The sequence below is a fragment of the Humulus lupulus genome, chromosome 4 (genome assembly GCF_963169125.1).
Source record: "Humulus lupulus chromosome 4, drHumLupu1.1, whole genome shotgun sequence".
NCBI classification, from domain to species: domain Eukaryota; kingdom Viridiplantae; phylum Streptophyta; class Magnoliopsida; order Rosales; family Cannabaceae; genus Humulus; species Humulus lupulus.
Window position 1 is genome coordinate 35,015,237 of NC_084796.1, and position 6,000 is coordinate 35,021,236.

Genomic DNA, 6,000 nt, shown 5'->3' on the forward strand with positions numbered 1-6,000 from the left:
TGGAGGCGGAGGTTGAGTCTGAGGCTGAGCCCGTTGTCACTGTTGTTGCAGTAATTTCTCAACTTGTTGTCGCAGTCTGGCAATTTCTGCAGTGTTGTCAACCGGCGGCGACGCACTTCGGTTGGCAGTAGCACGCATTCTCCTTCTGCGAACTGGAGGGGCTTCATTGCTCTTAGGAGTGGCATTGGAGACATTGGCATTGGTGCGAGTAGATCTTCCTAGCGACATCTTCAGCGAAGTTCTAACAGTTAAGAAAACATGTTAGAACTTACCCTAATAGGCTCTAAGGCAAAAACTTAATCTAAGCAAACATAACTCAGACCTATTAATTTATGATTTCTTATGAAAAGAATTATATAAGCCTTCTTTTATCATTAGAGTGTGTTTCTATACTTAGAAAAATAAGCTATCTTTATTATTTTCTAAGTTTGTTTCTAATCATCCTATATGATTTAATTCTCAGGCTCGAAACTTATCGTTGTTCCAAAGTTAACCATATTAAGGGAGGGCTGGGATCAGAAATATTGTTCCCACTACTATGGCCCCCTAACTCTCAATATGGAACTCAATCCATTGATTTGTATCCACCCTCACCGAACTTAGTCATTATTTATTATGATTGCAAAAAAAATCAAACTCATACATGTCATCAAAATAACATTGATATTTATTTGGAAAAAAAAAGTTTTTCACTAAGTACAATCATAAAAGAAAATAAATAATAAATAAAATAAATAAAGAAACTAATCTATTCTAAAATTCGGGATCTTCTACATCTGATCCTTTATCTAACATATCATCGTCTATTTCTTCATAGTCATCATTATCTTGAGCCTCAAAATGCCCTCGAGGAAGATTCATAAAAATTCTATGCTTTTGCTCATTTGTGAATTGGAACTCCATCTTAGAGGTGAATCTAAGTATGAGAAAGTAATATCTCATAGCTACTGGTAATTCATCTTCATCATCTATCGTCTCCCATATGTCTTCTAAGGTTGCAATTATAGTAGAATAATCTTTAAAAAGTCTAATCACTAAAACATATTGCTCTGTAGCTCTCATCATGATTTGCTTAGTTTCTTGGAGGTAACCTATCTCCCTGTGGAATAAGAGTAATCTTCGAGTGATTCTTTCTAGCACTCCTACGGTGTTTTTTGGCTCTCTAATTCTTTTCAAGGCCTTAATGGCTTGGATATCCTCATAAGTTAATGCTCCATTCATTCTTAACTGAAAACATAAGGCTAAAACGTTAGCTAAACACATAAACATAATAACTATCACATAAAAACTTACATTGGCGGTTAGATTCAGAGCTTGAGCGTGTGTATCAAGGAGAACTTCATGCAAATGAACCATTGCTCTAATACCAACTGTAATGACTCAACTAATTCTAAGACTTTGGACCATTAAAACTACTATACATAGACACTATTTTCGAGAAAACATACATAAGAAACATTCACAAACTTTATTAAAAACTCTAAAGTAAATGTTGAAATACATAAATTCGGGGTGTGAGATCCCATTGTTTAAAAATAAAACATAACTTTAAACTTAAATGAAATTGTTTACAAAACTAAATGCGGGAAAATACATAAAGAAAACATAATCAAATGATTAAAATAACATTGTCCTCGAATCGTTCACGCAGTCCATCGAATCCATTCTTTCTCAATACACAAGCCAAGCTACCACGAATCCTTCCACCGCCATATCTATTTTCCTGCATACATAAAAATAAAGGAATGAGCCTAATGCCCAGCAAGGATAATCTACTAATAACATAAAACATATACATAAACTATATCATGAACATATACTATAAACATATGTCATATACTACAATGGCCATTATACTACTTGGGGCTTGTTAACTAAACAAGTCATATGCCCAATAAATTGATGGGGCTTGCTAGCCAAGCAAGTCATATGCCCATAATTTACTGGGGCTTGTTAGTTATACAAGTCATATGCCCAAGGTCTATAAACATAATGTAAACATAACATAACATAACATAACATAAACATAAACATAAACATAACATATCATAAAAACATATAAAATTCTATCCTATTTTCCTTACCAAAACCGGGATATGAGAACAAGGACGGGATTTGGAACACTCCTAAAACCAACAATAAGAATAGTGAGTATTTCTAAAGAAAGAGATGCAAGGAAATGAACTAAACCACCAAAAGGAGACTTACCGAAAAGAAACCTTAAGTTCAAAGAACTTAAATACCTAACCAAGAATTGAAAACAATGAGTTAGGATCTGAATGAAAACTAAAGGAAGCTACAGAAATGAACTTAAGATTAGGAATACCTTTGGATGTACTAGCACCGAACTATACCTTGATATAGAAAAACACACTATTTATCTTACTTTCCAAGTGTTTATAAAGCTTAAAATGATAAAGCTTATATCCCAACCTAAGTGTTTATCACTCTATAATAACCCTAGCAGCTTGAAGGCTCTGAACACAGCTTGAAGAATGAAAGAATAGGCTGGGTACTAGGTCCTATTTATAAAGTTCAAGGAGTGAAAAGATCATCTTTTAGCTTGAATAAAATAATGAATATTAATTGAAAAATATTTGAATATTCGTTCAACAAAGGCTTAAGACTCGATCAAAATGTTCAGAGGCTGGTCAAGAGGTTAAGGAATGAATTGAGCCCGGTTTCAAAAACGTTTGAAAATATGGCCCTAGGGCCGATATATCGCCCATTGTAGGCGATATATCGCTTGGGCTTATGACCCGAGTGCTCATTGTTTCATTTGTGCGAAGTTCACGTGTTTTTCGTATTCCCCGTGTGACGATACATTGGCTCCTAGGCTGCGACATATCGGCATACGTGAATATATTAAACACGTAATTGCACATTTTCAGCATAATTGAATTGATTAATCAGGTTTGACTGGGTAATACGAGATTCCAGCAAGTTCTGGAAGGGTCTAGAGCTTCTAGAAACTTCTATTTTTGAATTATCCACTTATAATGCTTAAATCCTCAAATAAACAAGACTATGACAAATGTAATGCTCTTAATGGTCTTGGAAGGTTCTATAGTTTTCTAGATCTTTCTTTTATTTAAACTATAGTTAAATCTTAAATAAACATGCACACAACAAGTGTCATTATCTTATTAATTCTATCTAAACCTTATAGTATAATAAATAACATCTTTATAATCAGCTATATTAATCAAACCTTATGTTATAATTAATATTCTTAAATTATAGGTTAAACTTATAAAATCTATAAGTGTTGCTACGAGTGTTCAACTAAGTCCCAACTTGAACCAAAATCCACAGTACTAAACATACTATAACTACTACTACTATTATCTAACTAGCTAAGTAAAATTCTAGGACTCTGCACTAAAAACCTTAGCTTCCCTTTATTTTCCATTTAGGGTCGCGACTTGCCCTATAGGGCCGCGACCCGCCCCTTAGACAGAGGCAAGGCCCTCCCTGCTGGAGGACATGGGCCGCGACTTGCACCCCCTTGGGTCGCGGTGTGCCTGGGCAAATTAGAGGCATCCCAGCCTCTTCAAGCACGTGGGCCGTGACGCCTGAAGAACATAGTCGCGGCCCGAGCCCCCAATCCCATAAAATCCACCTCTTTCCAACATTTTTCCTCGAGCCTAAACATCAAAATTCAACCCCAATTACCAGCCAAACTTAGATTTAAGTCCAAAATTCTTAACCTAATAGCCTAAACATCATATCTAGCCTATAAACAATTTCTTACTCTCCTCAAATACCTAAATTCAGCCTTGGATCCCATTTTCATGCAAGCTCTAAGTTCTCACTATAACACAACATAATTCAACAATTACAACTTGAAACCTTACCTCAGCTTGCAGCTTGAATCCCCTAGCTATACTCTCTCTACTTCTAGACTCAGTTTCCCAGATTTCCAACTCAAACTCAGCTCAATTTCCTGGCTTTTTTCTCCTTCAAGCTTCTAAGTTCCCCTTAGTTCTAGAGGGAGGAAGAGAAATTGTGTATATGATAGAGTGAGAGAGATTAAGTGTATTCCTACTTACTCTGGTAGTTTTCTAAAACCTTAGCTGATCATACACCTTAGCCAAAAAGACCAAAATACCCCTCATGACAACTCAGCCCTCTAATTACCCCTAGGGGTAACATGGTCATTTCCCGATTCCCGCTAATTCCTCGAGTATTCCTACCATTTGCCAATTAATCCTGTCATGCCCAACTTTCTCATTACGCAATAAACCCCAAAATATCCCCCAAGTCCCAAAATACCCCTAAGATCACCCCGAGCCGGGTATTAAATCCTGTTGTGACTATTTCACTAATCCCCTCACTAGGATCGCCTCGAGCCGTGTACTACAAATATGTGCACATAATAATGTGGTCTCTACCATTTAACACACATAATCACATTTATGCCCTTAACGAGCCAAAACTAAAGATATGCCCTTATAAACAATAAAGGGCCCACATGCATATCTAATAATCATAAACATGCATATAATATATTCACATCATCATATATATCATGCATGGCACATAATTACACATTTAAATCACGTAATCACACACATATCTAATTGTGCCCTCTCGACACGTTAATCAAGGCACTAAACCCTATTAGCATTGTTTTGTCGTTACAACTATCCTCTCCTACTAAGAATTTCGTCCTCAAAATTTACCTGCATAACTCGGGATACTGATCCCGCATAGATGATTCTAGTTCCCAGATCGCTTCCTCGACCTTGCTATTCCGCCATAATACTTTGACTAAAGGAATCATCTTGTTCCTCAAAACCTTATATTTTCTGTCTAAAATCTTAATTGGTCGTTCCTCGTACGATAAATCGGTCTGTAGCTCTAGACCCTCATATCCCAAAACATGAGTCGCATCTGAGATGTACTTCCGAAGCATAGAGATGTGGAATACATCATGAACTCCTGATAATGATGGTGACAGAGCCAATCTATAGGCTACCTGCCCGATCCTCTCCAGGATCTCAAAAGGTCTTATGAATCTAGGGCTCAGCTTACCCTTTTTCCCAAACCTCCCCACCCCTCGTAATGGTGAAACTCGCAGAAACACGTGATCCCCTACCTCGAACTCCACGTCCTGACGCTTAGGATCAGCATAGCTTTTCTGTCTGCTCTGCGAAGCAAGCATTCGAGCTCGGATCTTCTCAACAACTTCATTAGTCTTCTGAACCATCTCCGATCCAAAATACCTCATTTCCCCCATCTCATCCCAATGAATGGGGGATCTACATCTCCTTCCATACAACATCTCGTATGGAGCTACTCCAATCGTTGATTGATAACCATTATTGTACGAAAACTCAATCAATAGGAGGTACTTACTCCAAGACCCCTCGAAGTCTAACACACATGCTCTAAGCATGTCCTCTAGTATTTGAATTGTCCTCTCAGACTGTCCATCTGTCTGAGGATGAAAGGCTATACTGAACTTTAGCTGAGCTCCTATAGCCTTCTGCAAACCACCCCAAAATTTGGAGGTAAATATGTGATCCCGGTTCGATACTATAGATTTAGGCACCCCATGGAGACGCACAATCTCTCTGACATATAACTCTGCGTACTGATCCACAGTATAGTTCGTCTTCACTGGTAGAAAGTGAGCTGACTTGGTGTATCTGTCTACTATCACCCACACCGAGTCATGTAGCCCCACTATCCTGGGTACCTCCCACAGAATCCATGGTAATGTCTTCCCATTTCCACTCGGGAATACCTAAAGGCTGTAGCAACCCCGTTGGTCACAGATGCTCAACCTTCACCTACTGATACGTTAAACACTTGGCCACGTATTCAACTACGTCCTTCTTCATCCCAAGCCACCAATATAAAGCCCATAGATCCTGATACATTTTCGTGGTGCCTAGATGGAGTGAGTATGGTGTAGTATGGGATTTATCAAGTATCTCTCGTCTAATGCCCATATCTATCGGAACACAAATCCAATCTTTGCTCATCTTTGAA